Below are 18,855 nucleotides of genomic sequence, written 5' to 3'. Positions count from 1 at the left end.
CTTATATCAGACAAAATAGACTTTTTTAACATTGAAATTGAATTAGCCAACAGAGAGTACACCAGTAATTTCAAATGTAGCGTTCCACAATTCATCAGTTGTGTATAACACCCAGTGTTCATCACATCACATGCATTCCTTAATGCCCATCACACAGTTACTCCATCTCCCCACCCACCTTTCCTCCAGCAACCCTCAGTTTGTTTCCAATAGTTAGGAACCTGTCATGGATTTTCTTCCTCTCTGGTTTCTTCGCATTCATTTTCCCTCCCTTCCCCTATGATCCTCTGTGCTGTTCCTTCTATTCCACATATGAGTAAAACCATATAATAATTGTTTTTCTCTGACTGACTTATTTTGCTCAGCATAATACCCTCCAGTGCCTTCCACATCGATATGCTAAATATTGATCCTTTCTGATGGCTGAGTCATATTCCATTGTATATGTATATACCATGTTTTCTTTATCCATTTATCTGTCGATGGATGTCTTGGTTCCTTCCACGGTTTGGCTATTGTGGACAATGTCGCTATAAACATTCGGGGTGCAGTTGCCCCTTCAGATCACTACATTTGTAGCTTTGGGGTAAATAAAATTGCTGGGTTGTAAGGGAGCTCTCTTTTAAGTTCTTGAGGAACCTCCATATTGTTTTCCAAAGTGGCTGTACCAGTTTCCATTCCCACTTAGAAGTGTAAGAGAGTTCCCCTTTCTCCTCACCAACATTTGTTATTTCTTCGCTTGTTAATTTTTGCAATTCTGACTGGTGTGAAGTGGTATCTCATTGTCATTTGGATTTCTTTTTCCCCATGCCAAGTGATGTTGAGCAGTTTGTCATATGTCTGTTGGCCATTTGTGTGTCTTCTTTGGAGAAATATCTGTTCATATCTTCTGCCCATTTCTTGACTCGCTTATTTGTTTTTTGGGTGTTCAGTTTGGGTGTTGAACGGTAGTAAAGCGTACGGCACATTCATGATGCTTCCACACCCACTTTTGGAAATGCTTCTCTCTCCAGGATACCTGAAGATGTTAGTGGAGAGTTGCCGTATACGCAGACTTGCTTTTCCCAGGTGAGTGCATGGCACATTCCTTATTCACTCACGCGCGCGCGCGCGCGCGCACACACACACACACACACACACACACAGAGTTGAACGTGTTTCTGTCTCGTCAGGAAAGGAGGTGTTCGTTGAGAGACGGTTTCTCGCCAATGCTTTTGGGTGCTTGCCCTTTTCCCCCCGGAGAGTGAAGTGTATGCGCTTTTTGCCTAGGCTTCCGTACACACCCTTGAGAAGCCTTCCCTCAGCCAGAAACAAGCCGTGAGCTGAAAGAGGCGTTCCACACAGACCTCCTTCTCAGAGCGAAGCCTGTCACACTTTTCCTTGGGCCTCCACACGCACTTTAGAAAAACTTCCTCCGGGAAGCTGTGAGTTGAACGACGGGTTTCCTACAGCGGTTTTCCGTGGGGGTAAGGATATATGGCACTTGGCCTTAGGCTTCCACGCACACATTGGAAAGGCTTCTCTCTTCGTGAAACAAGATGTGCGCTGAACGTTGCGTTCTGCGCAGGCTTGGTTTTCACACACCAGCCCATGGTACTTTCCCTAGGCTTCCACACGCGCAGTGAGTATCCCTTCCCTAAACCTGAACCAAGACGCGGGGGAAAGCTGCCTTCTACACCACCTTCTTTTCCGAGTTTCGTATAGAACCCTTGCGTTGTGATTCCACATCCACTTTTGTCACTGCTTCGATATATCCTCCGGAGAGGGGTTCGCTTGAAAGACGGTCTCCCTCCGTCACGCTTTCAAGGAGTTAAGGATAGGGCACTCTCCTTATGCCTGCACACGTCCACTTGCAATCTCGACTGACTTCATGACCCCGTCCATATGCTACGCTGAAAGTCCCATTGCGCGCGGCCTTGTTTCTAAGAGATGAGGACAGGGCACGGCACGTTCCTTGTGCTTCCACCACGACTATATAAAAGGCTCCCGTCTCCAAGGCAAAGGATGTCAGGTGCAAGACGGCTTCGCAGAAGCGAGGTTGCCTCTTAGAGGGCGGTCTACGGCGCTCTGCTGACGCTTCCACGCCTACATATGCAAACGCTTCTGGGCTCACGAAAGAAGACGTCCGTTGAAAGCTGCCTTGTACCCCGACGCGTTTCTCGGAGTTAGGTCCAGGGAACGGTCCCTGTGCGATCACACGCAGCCTTGAGATGGCTCAGCTCTTTTCGATCGTCAGGGAGGACGTTTCTCGGAGTTAGGTCCAGGGAAAGGTAGTAAAGCGTACGGCACTTTCATGATGCTTCCACACCCACTTTTGGAAATGCTTCTCTCTCCAGGATACCTGAAGATGCTAGTGGCGAGTCGCCGTAGACGCAGACTTGCTTTTCCCAGGTCAGTACATGGCACTCTCCTTATTCACTCACGCACGCGCGCGCGCGCGTGCCCTCACACACACACACACACACACACACACACACACACACACAGAGTTGAACATGTTTCTGTCTCGTCAGGAAAGAAGGTGATCGTTGAGAGACGGTTTCTCGCCGATGCTTTTGGGTTCTTGCTTTTTTCCCCCCGGAGAGAGAAGTGTAGCCGCTTTTTCCCTAGGCTTCCGTACACACCCTTGAGAAGCCTTCCGTCAGCCAGAAACAAGCCATGAGTTGAAAGAGGCGTTCCACGCAGACCTCCTTCTCAGAGCGAAGCCTGTCACACTTTTCCTTGTGAAGTAAACTAGAGAGATACAAATACTTTCTCAATGATTGCTTTAACAAAAAAGGACTAAATATCCCAATCAGAAAACATAGACTGTAAAGAGGAAGCAAGACCCATCTCTATGCTGCCTAGCAGAGAATCACTTCAGACCTAAAAATAAAAGCAGATTGGAAGTAATGGGACACAAAACCATTTATCATGCAAATGGAAGTGAAAAGAAAGTTGGAGTCGTAATATTTTTATGAGACAAAATAAACTGAATTGTGGGGAAGATGGCAGAGTAGAAGGACCCTAAACTCACCTCATCCCACAGATACAACTAGGTAACACTCACACCAGAGTCACCCAGAAATGGACCTTCAGATTTCCCCACAAAACTATACAACTAAATGGAGAGAGGGAATCACATCAAAGATGGTAGGAAGGACAAGGACTCTGTAGGAATCTAAACCCCATATTTCTGACCACCAGAGGGAGGGAACCACAGTCACAGAGGGGCCAGAAACAAACTACTACACCGGGGAGCCTCTAAAGCGTAGAGACATCCTCATAGCTTATGGCTTTGAAAATCAGAAGGGATGACATTTGTGAGCGTATACAATCAGCAGACTTAAAGCTTGGAACTTTTAAAAATCAGCTGTCTCAGCTCTGAGAGAGCACAGAAGGTGATAGGAAGCTGAGATCTGTCCTTAAAGATTAAGCAGAGCAAAGAGTGTGGAGAAGCTTGGGTGAAGCAGGTTGAAAGGTGCTTGAGGATTAAACAAGGGAGACATAGTTCCTGAACTCAGAGTTTGCTAAGGGACTTGTCCAGGAACAAAGGAGCTGGCAGGTGCCATTTCCCTCTACGGCCCCTCATTATAAACACACACCTACCTGCAAGACCAAGCACAATCTGGCAATCACTAACTTGCATAAACCATGGCCCATCCCCACCCCTACCAGACCTGCTTCAGTCCCAGTGCTGTGGATACCCTCCCTGATAAGACCCACACAATCCTTGACAACAATATGTCTCCCCATCACCCACAGAACACGCATGCATCTTGTTAAAACAGCACACCCCATGTGTTGTGCACAATGACACAGTCCAGATCCAGTCTCTGTTGTTGCTATGCATTACCTTCAGAGGAGAACCAGCATCACCAAGTGAAAAATGTATGTTCTGCCCCGTATTTTCAAGAACAAGCAATATATCTGACCTTCCTAACAGAGAGATATTCTCTGAGAAGTAGGCCAAATGAGCAGACAGAGGACTATGTCCTAAACGAAAGAAGAGGACAAAGCCACAGCAAGAGACCTAAACAAAATGGATATAAGGAACATGCCTGACAGAAAATTTAAGATAACAATTATAAAGATACTCACTGGGGAAATGAAAAGAGGGAGGACATCAGAAGGGGGAACATCATTGAGACTCTTAACAAAGAGATATGAAAGAAATAATCAGAGATGTGGAACACAAGAAATGAAATGAAGAATATACTAGATAGAATAATTAGCAGGATGGACGAAGCAGAGGAACAAATTAATGAACTAGAAGACAGTAATGGAAAGTAATCAAGCGGAACAAATGAGAGGAAAAAGAAGTATGCAAAAATGAGAAGAGACTTAGGGAATTCAGTGACTCCATCCAGTGTAACAACACCCACATTAGAGGGATCCCAGAAGGTGAAAAGGGGGAAAAGGGGGCAGAAAATCTATTTGACCAAAGAAGAGCTGAAAACTTAACCTAATCTGGTGAAGGAAACCTATACAAATCCATAAGGCATAGAGATCCCCTCCCACAAAATCAACCTAAGGAGGTCCACATCAAGATACATAGTAATCCAAATGGGAAAAGGTAGTGATAAAGAAAAAACATTTAAAGCAGCAAGATAAAAGAAGACAGTTAACATGCAAGGGAAAGCCCATAAATCTATCAGCTGAGTTTTCAGCAGAAACTATGCAGGACAGAAGAAAGTGGCGTTAAATATTCAAAGTGCTGAATGAGAAAAATCTGCAGCAAGGAATAATTTATCCAGCAAGCCTATCCTTCAGAAAAGAAGGGGAGAAAAAGAGTTTCTTAGCCACACAAACTAAAAGAGTTCATGACCACTAAATTAACTACAAAAAATATTGAAGGGGACACTATGAGTGGAAAAAAATCGTAAGTGAGAGTATGACAATAATGAATCAAGGAAGCAGTAAAAATAAGTATTTCTGTAAAAGTCAGTTAAGGGATTCACAAAATAAAAGTATGTAAAATATGAAAACATATACCCTAACACATGAGGAGGAGTCAACAGTGGGTTTGAACTTAAACAGCATTCAACTTAATATAGACTGAAAAGGCTATATATAATCCAGGGGGTCACCACAAACCCAAACCTCTAATACACATGCAAAAGATAAAGGGAAAGAAATCCAAGAATATCATTAAAGAAAACGAGCAAACCATGAGAGAGAGAGCAAGAGAAGAAAGGATCAGAGAAAAACTACACAAAAAACTATGAAACAAGTAACAAAACATCAATAAATACATGTCTAATGATAATTAGTTTGAATGTAAATGGACTAAATGCTCCAAGCAAAAGAGCATGACAGAGTTTGTATATATATATAAAAGATTTCACACCTAAAGACACCTGCAGATGGAAATTAAGAGATGGAGAAACATTAATCATGCAAGTGGATGTCAAAAGAAGTCAGAGTAGCAATCCTTATATCAGACAAAATAGACTTTTTTAACATTGAAATTGAATTAGCCAACAGAGAGTACACCAGTAGTTTCAAATGTAGCGTTCCACAATTCATCAGTTGTGTATAACACCCAGTGTTCATCACATCACATGCATTCCTTAATGCCCATCACACAGTTACTCCATCTCCCCACCCACCTTTCCTCCAGCAACCCTCAGTTTGTTTCCAATAGTTAGGAACCTGTCATGGATTTTCTTCCTCTCTGGTTTCTTCGCATTCATTTTCCCTCCCTTCCCCTATGATCCTCTGTGCTGTTCCTTCTATTCCACATATGAGTAAAACCATATAATAATTGTTTTTCTCTGACTGACTTATTTTGCTCAGCATAATACCCTCCAGTGCCTTCCACATCGATATGCTAAATATTGATCCTTTCTGATGGCTGAGTCATATTCCATTGTATATGTATATACCATGTTTTCTTTATCCATTTATCTGTCGATGGATGTCTTGGTTCCTTCCACGGTTTGGCTATTGTGGACAATGTCGCTATAAACATTCGGGGTGCAGTTGCCCCTTCAGATCACTACATTTGTAGCTTTGGGGTAAATAAAATTGCTGGGTTGTAAGGGAGCTCTCTTTTAAGTTCTTGAGGAACCTCCATATTGTTTTCCAAAGTGGCTGTACCAGTTTCCATTCCCACTTAGAAGTGTAAGAGAGTTCCCCTTTCTCCTCACCAACATTTGTTATTTCTTCGCTTGTTAATTTTTGCAATTCTGACTGGTGTGAAGTGGTATCTCATTGTCATTTGGATTTCTTTTTCCCCATGCCAAGTGATGTTGAGCAGTTTGTCATATGTCTGTTGGCCATTTGTGTGTCTTCTTTGGAGAAATATCTGTTCATATCTTCTGCCCATTTCTTGACTCGCTTATTTGTTTTTTGGGTGTTGAGTTTGGGTGTTGAACGGTAGTAAAGCGTACGGCACATTCATGATGCTTCCACACCCACTTTTGGAAATGCTTCTCTCTCCAGGATACCTGAAGATGTTAGTGGAGAGTTGCCGTATACGCAGACTTGCTTTTCCCAGGTGAGTGCATGGCACATTCCTTATTCAGTCACGCGCGCGCGCGCGCGCACACACACACACACACACACACACACACACAGAGTTGAACATGTTTCTGTCTCGTCAGGAAAGGAGGTGTTCGTTGAGAGACGGTTTCTCGCCAATGCTTTTGGGTGCTTGCCCTTTTCCCCCCGGAGAGTGAAGTGTATGCGCTTTTTGCCTAGGCTTCCGTACACACCCTTGAGAAGCCTTCCCTCAGCCAGAAACAAGCCGTGAGCTGAAAGAGGCGTTCCACACAGACCTCCTTCTCAGAGCGAAGCCTGTCACACTTTTCCTTGGGCCTCCACACGCACTTTAGAAAAACTTCCTCCGGGAAGCTGTGAGTTGAACGACGGGTTTCCTACAGCGGTTTTCCGTGGGGGTAAGGATATATGGCACTTGGCCTTAGGCTTCCACGCACACATTGGAAAGGCTTCTCTCTTCGTGAAACAAGATGTGCGCTGAACGTTGCGTTCTGCGCAGGCTTGGTTTTCACACACCAGCCCATGGTACTTTCCCTAGGCTTCCACACGCGCAGTGAGTATCCCTTCCCTAAACCTGAACCAAGACGCGGGGGAAAGCTGCCTTCTACACCACCTTCTTTTCCGAGTTTCGTATAGAACCCTTGCGTTGTGCTTCCACATCCACTTTTGTCACTGCTTCGATATATCCTCCGGAGAGGGGTTCGCTTGAAAGACGGTCTCCCTCCGTCACGCTTTCAAGGAGTTAAGGATAGGGCACTCTCCTTATGCCTGCACACGTCCACTTGCAATCTCGACTGACTTCATGACCCCGTCCATATGCTACGCTGAAAGTCCCATTGCGCGCGGCCTTGTTTCTAAGAGATGAGGACAGGGCACGGCACGTTCCTTGTGCTTCCACCACGACTATATAAAAGGCTCCCGTCTCCAAGGCAAAGGATGTCAGGTGCAAGACGGCTTCGCAGAAGCGAGGTTGCCTCTTAGAGGGCGGTCTACGGCGCTCTGCTGACGCTTCCACGCCTACATATGCAAACGCTTCTGGGCTCACGAAAGAAGACGTCCGTTGAAAGCTGCCTTGTACCCCGACGCGTTTCTCGGAGTTAGGTCCAGGGAACGGTCCCTGTGCGATCACACGCAGCCTTGAGATGGCTCAGCTCTTTTCGATCGTCAGGGAGGACGTTTCTCGGAGTTAGGTCCAGGGAAAGGTAGTAAAGCGTACGGCACTTTCATGATGCTTCCACACCCACTTTTGGAAATGCTTCTCTCTCCAGGATACCTGAAGATGCTAGTGGCGAGTCGCCGTAGACGCAGACTTGCTTTTCCCAGGTCAGTACATGGCACTCTCCTTATTCACTCACGCACGCGCGCGCGCGCGTGCCCTCACACACACACACACACACACACACACACACACACACAGAGTTGAACATGTTTCTGTCTCGTCAGGAAAGAAGGTGATCGTTGAGAGACGGTTTCTCGCCGATGCTTTTGGGTTCTTGCTTTTTTCCCCCCGGAGAGAGAAGTGTAGCCGCTTTTTCCCTAGGCTTCCGTACACACCCTTGAGAAGCCTTCCGTCAGCCAGAAACAAGCCATGAGTTGAAAGAGGCGTTCCACGCAGACCTCCTTCTCAGAGCGAAGCCTGTCACACTTTTCCTTGTGAAGTAAACTAGAGAGATACAAATACTTTCTCAATGATTGCTTTAACAAAAAAGGACTAAATATCCCAATCAGAAAACATAGACTGTAAAGAGGAAGCAAGACCCATCTCTATGCTGCCTAGCCGAGAATCACTTCAGACCTAAAAATAAAAGCAGATTGGAAGTAATGGGACACAAAACCATTTATCATGCAAATGGAAGTGAAAAGAAAGTTGGAGTCGTAATATTTTTATGAGACAAAATAAACTGAATTGTGGGGAAGATGGCAGAGTAGAAGGACCCTAAACTCACCTCATCCCACAGATACAACTAGGTAACACTCACACCAGAGTCACCCAGAAATGGACCTTCAGATTTCCCCACAAAACTATACAACTAAATGGAGAGAGGGAATCACATCAAAGATGGTAGGAAGGACAAGGACTCTGTAGGAATCTAAAGCCCATATTTCTGACCACCAGAGGGAGGGAACCACAGTCACAGAGGGGCCAGAAACAAACTACTACACCGGGGAGCCTCTAAAGCGTAGAGACATCCTCATAGCTTATGGCTTTGAAAATCAGAAGGGATGACATTTGTGAGCGTATACAATCAGCAGACTTAAAGCTTGGAACTTTTAAAAATCAGCTGTCTCAGCTCTGAGAGAGCACAGAAGGTGATAGGAAGCTGAGATCTGTCCTTAAAGATTAAGCAGAGCAAAGAGTGTGGAGAAGCTTGGGTGAAGCAGGTTGAAAGGTGCTTGAGGATTAAACAAGGGAGACATAGTTCCTGAACTCAGAGTTTGCTAAGGGACTTGTCCAGGAACAAAGGAGCTGGCAGGTGCCATTTCCCTCTACGGCCCCTCATTATAAACACACACCTACCTGCAAGACCAAGCACAATCTGGCAATCACTAACTTGCATAAACCATGGCCCATCCCCACCCCTACCAGACCTGCTTCAGTCCCAGTGCTGTGGATACCCTCCCTGATAAGACCCACACAATCCTTGACAACAATATGTCTCCCCATCACCCACAGAACACGCATGCATCTTGTTAAAACAGCACACCCCATGTGTTGTGCACAATGACACAGTCCAGATCCAGTCTCTGTTGTTGCTATGCATTACCTTCAGAGGAGAACCAGCATCACCAAGTGAAAAATGTATGTTCTGCCCCGTATTTTCAAGAACAAGCAATATATCTGACCTTCCTAACAGAGAGATATTCTCTGAGAAGTAGGCCAAATGAGCAGACAGAGGACTATGTCCTAAACGAAAGAAGAGGACAAAGCCACAGCAAGAGACCTAAACAAAATGGATATAAGGAACATGCCTGACAGAAAATTTAAGATAACAATTATAAAGATACTCACTGGGGAAATGAAAAGAGGGAGGACATCAGAAGGGGGAACATCATTGAGACTCTTAACAAAGAGATATGAAAGAAATAATCAGAGATGTGGAACACAAGAAATGAAATGAAGAATATACTAGATAGAATAATTAGCAGGATGGACGAAGCAGAGGAACAAATTAATGAACTAGAAGACAGTAATGGAAAGTAATCAAGCGGAACAAATGAGAGGAAAAAGAAGTATGCAAAAATGAGAAGAGACTTAGGGAATTCAGTGACTCCATCCAGTGTAACAACACCCACATGAGAGGGATCCCAGAAGGTGAAAAGGGGGAAAAGGGGGCAGAAAATCTATTTGACCAAAGAAGAGCTGAAAACTTAACCTAATCTGGTGAAGGAAACCTATACAAATCCATAAGGCATAGAGATCCCCTCCCACAAAATCAACCTAAGGAGGTCCACATCAAGATACATAGTAATCCAAATGGGAAAAGGTAGTGATAAAGAAAAAACATTTAAAGCAGCAAGATAAAAGAAGACAGTTAACATGCAAGGGAAAGCCCATAAATCTATCAGCTGAGTTTTCAGCAGAAACTATGCAGGACAGAAGAAAGTGGCGTTAAATATTCAAAGTGCTGAATGAGAAAAATCTGCAGCAAGGAATAATTTATCCAGCAAGCCTATCCTTCAGAAAAGAAGGGGAGAAAAAGAGTTTCTTAGCCACACAAACTAAAAGAGTTCATGACCACTAAATTAACTACAAAAAATATTGAAGGGGACACTATGAGTGGAAAAAAATCGTAAGTGAGAGTATGACAATAATGAATCAAGGAAGCAGTAAAAATAAGTATTTCTGTAAAAGTCAGTTAAGGGATTCACAAAATAAAAGTATGTAAAATATGAAAACATATACCCTAACACATGAGGAGGAGTCAACAGTGGGTTTGAACTTAAACAGCATTCAACTTAATATAGACTGAAAAGGCTATATATAATCCAGGGGGTCACCACAAACCCAAACCTCTAATACACATGCAAAAGATAAAGGGAAAGAAATCCAAGAATATCATTAAAGAAAACGAGCAAACCATGAGAGAGAGAGCAAGAGAAGAAAGGATCAGAGAAAAACTACACAAAAAACTATGAAACAAGTAACAAAACATCAATAAATACATGTCTAATGATAATTAGTTTGAATGTAAATGGACTAAATGCTCCAAGCAAAAGAGCATGACAGAGTTTGTATATATATATAAAAGATTTCACACCTAAAGACACCTGCAGATGGAAATTAAGAGATGGAGAAACATTAATCATGCAAGTGGATGTCAAAAGAAGTCAGAGTAGCAATCCTTATATCAGACAAAATAGACTTTTTTAACATTGAAATTGAATTAGCCAACAGAGAGTACACCAGTAGTTTCAAATGTAGCGTTCCACAATTCATCAGTTGTGTATAACACCCAGTGTTCATCACATCACATGCATTCCTTAATGCCCATCACACAGTTACTCCATCTCCCCACCCACCTTTCCTCCAGCAACCCTCAGTTTGTTTCCAATAGTTAGGAACCTGTCATGGATTTTCTTCCTCTCTGGTTTCTTCGCATTCATTTTCCCTCCCTTCCCCTATGATCCTCTGTGCTGTTCCTTCTATTCCACATATGAGTAAAACCATATAATAATTGTTTTTCTCTGACTGACTTATTTTGCTCAGCATAATACCCTCCAGTGCCTTCCACATCGATATGCTAAATATTGATCCTTTCTGATGGCTGAGTCATATTCCATTGTATATGTATATACCATGTTTTCTTTATCCATTTATCTGTCGATGGATGTCTTGGTTCCTTCCACGGTTTGGCTATTGTGGACAATGTCGCTATAAACATTCGGGGTGCAGTTGCCCCTTCAGATCACTACATTTGTAGCTTTGGGGTAAATAAAATTGCTGGGTTGTAAGGGAGCTCTCTTTTAAGTTCTTGAGGAACCTCCATATTGTTTTCCAAAGTGGCTGTACCAGTTTCCATTCCCACTTAGAAGTGTAAGAGAGTTCCCCTTTCTCCTCACCAACATTTGTTATTTCTTCGCTTGTTAATTTTTGCAATTCTGACTGGTGTGAAGTGGTATCTCATTGTCATTTGGATTTCTTTTTCCCCATGCCAAGTGATGTTGAGCAGTTTGTCATATGTCTGTTGGCCATTTGTGTGTCTTCTTTGGAGAAATATCTGTTCATATCTTCTGCCCATTTCTTGACTCGCTTATTTGTTTTTTGGGTGTTGAGTTTGGGTGTTGAACGGTAGTAAAGCGTACGGCACATTCATGATGCTTCCACACCCACTTTTGGAAATGCTTCTCTCTCCAGGATACCTGAAGATGTTAGTGGAGAGTTGCCGTATACGCAGACTTGCTTTTCCCAGGTGAGTGCATGGCACATTCCTTATTCACTCACGCGCGCGCGCGCGCGCACACACACACACACACACACACACACACACAGAGTTGAACATGTTTCTGTCTCGTCAGGAAAGGAGGTGTTCGTTGAGAGACGGTTTCTCGCCAATGCTTTTGGGTGCTTGCCCTTTTCCCCCCGGAGAGTGAAGTGTATGCGCTTTTTGCCTAGGCTTCCGTACACACCCTTGAGAAGCCTTCCCTCAGCCAGAAACAAGCCGTGAGCTGAAAGAGGCGTTCCACACAGACCTCCTTCTCAGAGCGAAGCCTGTCACACTTTTCCTTGGGCCTCCACACGCACTTTAGAAAAACTTCCTCCGGGAAGCTGTGAGTTGAACGACGGGTTTCCTACAGCGGTTTTCCGTGGGGGTAAGGATATATGGCACTTGGCCTTAGGCTTCCACGCACACATTGGAAAGGCTTCTCTCTTCGTGAAACAAGATGTGCGCTGAACGTTGCGTTCTGCGCAGGCTTGGTTTTCACACACCAGCCCATGGTACTTTCCCTAGGCTTCCACACGCGCAGTGAGTATCCCTTCCCTAAACCTGAACCAAGACGCGGGGGAAAGCTGCCTTCTACACCACCTTCTTTTCCGAGTTTCGTATAGAACCCTTGCGTTGTGCTTCCACATCCACTTTTGTCACTGCTTCGATATATCCTCCGGAGAGGGGTTCGCTTGAAAGACGGTCTCCCTCCGTCACGCTTTCAAGGAGTTAAGGATAGGGCACTCTCCTTATGCCTGCACACGTCCACTTGCAATCTCGACTGACTTCATGACCCCGTCCATATGCTACGCTGAAAGTCCCATTGCGCGCGGCCTTGTTTCTAAGAGATGAGGACAGGGCACGGCACGTTCCTTGTGCTTCCACCACGACTATATAAAAGGCTCCCGTCTCCAAGGCAAAGGATGTCAGGTGCAAGACGGCTTCGCAGAAGCGAGGTTGCCTCTTAGAGGGCGGTCTACGGCGCTCTGCTGACGCTTCCACGCCTACATATGCAAACGCTTCTGGGCTCACGAAAGAAGACGTCCGTTGAAAGCTGCCTTGTACCCCGACGCGTTTCTCGGAGTTAGGTCCAGGGAACGGTCCCTGTGCGATCACACGCAGCCTTGAGATGGCTCAGCTCTTTTCGATCGTCAGGGAGGACGTTTCTCGGAGTTAGGTCCAGGGAAAGGTAGTAAAGCGTACGGCACTTTCATGATGCTTCCACACCCACTTTTGGAAATGCTTCTCTCTCCAGGATACCTGAAGATGCTAGTGGCGAGTCGCCGTAGACGCAGACTTGCTTTTCCCAGGTCAGTACATGGCACTCTCCTTATTCACTCACGCACGCGCGCGCGCGCGTGCCCTCACACACACACACACACACACACACACACACACACACACAGAGTTGAACATGTTTCTGTCTCGTCAGGAAAGAAGGTGATCGTTGAGAGACGGTTTCTCGCCGATGCTTTTGGGTTCTTGCTTTTTTCCCCCCGGAGAGAGAAGTGTAGCCGCTTTTTCCCTAGGCTTCCGTACACACCCTTGAGAAGCCTTCCGTCAGCCAGAAACAAGCCATGAGTTGAAAGAGGCGTTCCACGCAGACCTCCTTCTCAGAGCGAAGCCTGTCACACTTTTCCTTGTGAAGTAAACTAGAGAGATACAAATACTTTCTCAATGATTGCTTTAACAAAAAAGGACTAAATATCCCAATCAGAAAACATAGACTGTAAAGAGGAAGCAAGACCCATCTCTATGCTGCCTAGCAGAGAATCACTTCAGACCTAAAAATAAAAGCAGATTGGAAGTAATGGGACACAAAACCATTTATCATGCAAATGGAAGTGAAAAGAAAGTTGGAGTCGTAATATTTTTATGAGACAAAATAAACTGAATTGTGGGGAAGATGGCAGAGTAGAAGGACCCTAAACTCACCTCATCCCACAGATACAACTAGGTAACACTCACACCAGAGTCACCCAGAAATGGACCTTCAGATTTCCCCACAAAACTATACAACTAAATGGAGAGAGGGAATCACATCAAAGATGGTAGGAAGGACAAGGACTCTGTAGGAATCTAAACCCCATATTTCTGACCACCAGAGGGAGGGAACCACAGTCACAGAGGGGCCAGAAACAAACTACTACACCGGGGAGCCTCTAAAGCGTAGAGACATCCTCATAGCTTATGGCTTTGAAAATCAGAAGGGATGACATTTGTGAGCGTATACAACCAGCAGACTTAAAGCTTGGAACTTTTAAAAATCAGCTGTCTCAGCTCTGAGAGAGCACAGAAGGTGATAGGAAGCTGAGATCTGTCCTTAAAGATTAAGCAGAGCAAAGAGTGTGGAGAAGCTTGGGTGAAGCAGGTTGAAAGGTGCTTGAGGATTAAACAAGGGAGACATAGTTCCTGAACTCAGAGTTTGCTAAGGGACTTGTCCAGGAACAAAGGAGCTGGCAGGTGCCATTTCCCTCTACGGCCCCTCATTATAAACACACACCTATCTGCAAGACCAAGCACAATCTGGCAATCACTAACTTGCATAAACCATGGCCCATCCCCACACCTACCACACCTGCTTCAGTCCCAGTGCTGTGGATACCCTCCCTGATAAGACCCACACAATCCTTGACAACAATATGTCTCCCCATCACCCACAGAACACGCATGCATCTTGTTAAAACAGCACACCCCATGTGTTGTGCACAATGACACAGTCCAGATCCAGTCTCTGTTGTTGCTATGCATTACCTTCAGAGGAGAACCAGCATCACCAAGTGAAAAATGTATGTTCTGCCCCGTATTTTCAAGAACAAGCAATATATCTGACCTTCCTAACAGAGAGATATTCTCTGAGAAGTAGGCCAAATGAGCAGACAGAGGACTATGTCCTAAACGAAAGAAGAGGACAAAGCCACAGCAAGAGACCTAAACAAAATGGATATAAGGAACATGCCTGACAGAAAATTTAAGATAACAATTATAAAGATACTCACTGGGGAAATGAAAAGAGGGAGGACATCAGAAGGGGGAACATCATTGAGACTCTTAACAAAGAGATATGAAAGAAATAATCAGAGATGTGGAACACAAGAAATGAAATGAAGAATATACTAGATAGAATAATTAGCAGGATGGACGAAGCAGAGGAACAAATTAATGAACTAGAAGACAGTAATGGAAAGTAATCAAGCGGAACAAATGAGAGGAAAAAGAAGTATGCAAAAATGAGAAGAGACTTAGGGAATTCAGTGACTCCATCCAGTGTAACAACACCCACATTAGAGGGATCCCAGAAGGTGAAAAGGGGGAAAAGGGGGCAGAAAATCTATTTGACCAAAGAAGAGCTGAAAACTTAACCTAATCTGGTGAAGGAAACCTATACAAATCCATAAGGCATAGAGATCCCCTCCCACAAAATCAACCTAAGGAGGTCCACATCAAGATACATAGTAATCCAAATGGGAAAAGGTAGTGATAAAGAAAAAACATTTAAAGCAGCAAGATAAAAGAAGACAGTTAACATGCAAGGGAAAGCCCATAAATCTATCAGCTGAGTTTTCAGCAGAAACTATGCAGGACAGAAGAAAGTGGCGTTAAATATTCAAAGTGCTGAATGAGAAAAATCTGCAGCAAGGAATAATTTATCCAGCAAGCCTATCCTTCAGAAAAGAAGGGGAGAAAAAGAGTTTCTTAGCCACACAAACTAAAAGAGTTCATGACCACTAAATTAACTACAAAAAATATTGAAGGGGACACTATGAGTGGAAAAAAATCGTAAGTGAGAGTATGACAATAATGAATCAAGGAAGCAGTAAAAATAAGTATTTCTGTAAAAATCAGTTAAGGGATTCACAAAATAAAAGTATGTAAAATATGAAAACATATACCCTAACACATGAGGAGGAGTCAACAGTGGGTTTGAACTTAAACAGCATTCAACTTAATATAGACTGAAAAGGCTATATATAATCCAGGGGGTCACCACAAACCCAAACCTCTAATACACATGCAAAAGATAAAGGGAAAGAAATCCAAGAATATCATTAAAGAAAACGAGCAAACCATGAGAGAGAGAGCAAGAGAAGAAAGGATCAGAGAAAAACTACACAAAAAACTATGAAACAAGTAACAAAACATCAATAAATACATGTCTAATGATAATTAGTTTGAATGTAAATGGACTAAATGCTCCAAGCAAAAGAGCATGACAGAGTTTGTATATATATATAAAAGATTTCACACCTAAAGACACCTGCAGATGGAAATTAAGAGATGGAGAAACATTAATCATGCAAGTGGATGTCAAAAGAAGTCAGAGTAGCAATCCTTATATCAGACAAAATAGACTTTTTTAACATTGAAATTGAATTAGCCAACAGAGAGTACACCAGTAATTTCAAATGTAGCGTTCCACAATTCATCAGTTGTGTATAACACCCAGTGTTCATCACATCACATGCATTCCTTAATGCCCATCACACAGTTACTCCATCTCCCCACCCACCTTTCCTCCAGCAACCCTCAGTTTGTTTCCAATAGTTAGGAACCTGTCATGGATTTTCTTCCTCTCTGGTTTCTTCGCATTCATTTTCCCTCCCTTCCCCTATGATCCTCTGTGCTGTTCCTTCTATTCCACATATGAGTAAAACCATATAATAATTGTTTTCCTCTGACTGACTTATTTTGCTCAGCATAATACCCTCCAGTGCCTTCCACATCGATATGCTAAATATTGATCCTTTCTGATGGCTGAGTCACATTCCATTGTATATGTATATACCATGTTTTCTTTATCCATTTATCTGTCGATGGATGTCTTGGTTCCTTCCACGGTTTGGCTATTGTGGACAATGTCGCTATAAACATTCGGGGTGCAGTTGCCCCTTCAGATCACTACATTTGTAGCTTTGGGGTAAATAAAATTGCTGGGTTGTAAGGGAGCTCTCTGTTAAGTTCTTGAGGAACCTCCATATTGTTTTCCAAAGTGGCTGTACCAGTTTCCATTCCCACTTAGAAGTGTAAGAGAGTTCCCCTTTCTCCTCACCAACATTTGTTATTTCTTCGCTTGTTAATTTTTGCAATTCTGACTGGTGTGAAGTGGTATCTCATTGTCATTTGGATTTCTTTTTCCCCATGCCAAGTGCTGTTGAGCAGTTTGTCATATGTCTGTTGGCCATTTGTGTGTCTTCTTTGGAGAAATATCTGTTCATATCTTCTGCCCATTTCTTGACTCGCTTATTTGTTTTTTGGGTGTTGAGTTTGGGTGTTGAACGGTAGTAAAGCGTACGGCACATTCATGATGCTTCCACACCCACTTTTGGAAATGCTTCTCTCTCCAGGATACCTGAAGATGTTAGTGGAGAGTTGCCGTATACGCAGACTTGCTTTTCCCAGGTGAGTGCATGGCACATTCCTTATTCAGTCACGCGCGCGCGCGCGCGCACACACACACACACACACACACACACAGAGTTGAACATGTTTCTGTCTCGTCAGGAAAGGAGGTGTTCGTTGAGAGACGGTTTCTCGCCAATGCTTTTGGGTGCTTGCCCTTTTCCCCCCGGAGAGTGAAGTGTATGCGCTTTTTGCCTAGGCTTCCGTACACACCCTTGAGAAGCCTTCCCTCAGCCAGAAACAAGCCGTGAGCTGAAAGAGGCGTTCCACACAGACCTCCTTCTCAGAGCGAAGCCTGTCACACTTTTCCTTGGGCCTCCACACGCACTTTAGAAAAACTTCCTCCGGGAAGCTGTGAGTTGAACGACGGGTTTCCTACAGCGGTTTTCCGTGGGGGTAAGGATATATGGCACTTGGCCTTAGGCTTCCACGCACACATTGGAAAGGCTTCTCTCTTCGTGAAACAAGATGTGCGCTGAACGTTGCGTTCTGCGCAGGCTTGGTTTTCACACACCAGCCCATGGTACTTTCCCTAGGCTTCCACACGCGCAGTGAGTATCCCTTCCCTAAACCTGAACCAAGACGCGGGGGAAAGCTGCCTTCTACACCACCTTCTTTTCCGAGTTTCGTATAGAACCCTTGCGTTGTGATTCCACATCCACTTTTGTCACTGCTTCGATATATCCTCCGGAGAGGGGTTCGCTTGAAAGACGGTCTCCCTCCGTCACGCTTTCAAGGAGTTAAGGATAGGGCACTCTCCTTATGCCTGCACACGTCCACTTGCAATCTCGACTGACTTCATGACCCCGTCCATATGCTACGCTGAAAGTCCCATTGCGCGCGGCCTTGTTTCTAAGAGATGAGGACAGGGCACGGCACGTTCCTTGTGCTTCCACCACGACTATATAAAAGGCTCCCGTCTCCAAGGCAAAGGATGTCAGGTGCAAGACGGCTTCGCAGAAGCGAGGTTGCCTCTTAGAGGGCGGTCTACGGCGCTCTGCTGACGCTTCCACGCCTACATATGCAAACGCTTCTGGGCTCACGAAAGAAGACGTCCGTTGAAAGCTGCCTTGTACCCCGACGCGTTTCTCGGAGTTAGGTCCAGGGAACGGTCCCTGTGCGATCACACGCAGCCTTGAGATGGCTCAGCTCTTTTCGATCGTCAGGGAGGACGTTTCTCGGAGTTAGGTCCAGGGAAAGGTAGTAAAGCGTACGGCACTTTCATGATGCTTCCACACCCACTTTTGGAAATGCTTCTCTCTCCAGGATACCTGAAGATGCTAGTGGCGAGTCGCCGTAGACGCAGACTTGCTTTTCCCAGGTCAGTACATGGCACTCTCCTTATTCACTCACGCACGCGCGCGCGCGCGTGCCCTCACACACACACACACACACACACACACACACACACACACACAGAGTTGAACATGTTTCTGTCTCGTCAGGAAAGAAGGTGATCGTTGAGAGACGGTTTCTCGCCGATGCTTTTGGGTTCTTGCTTTTTTCCCCCCGGAGAGAGAAGTGTAGCCGCTTTTTCCCTAGGCTT

This window comes from Eumetopias jubatus, unplaced genomic scaffold (genome assembly GCF_037043125.1).
Source record: "Eumetopias jubatus isolate StellerSeaLion01/CBP00866 unplaced genomic scaffold, mEumJub1_p1.0 scaffold_8, whole genome shotgun sequence".
NCBI lineage: Eukaryota > Metazoa > Chordata > Mammalia > Carnivora > Otariidae > Eumetopias > Eumetopias jubatus.
This window is presented reverse-complemented; position numbering follows the sequence as displayed.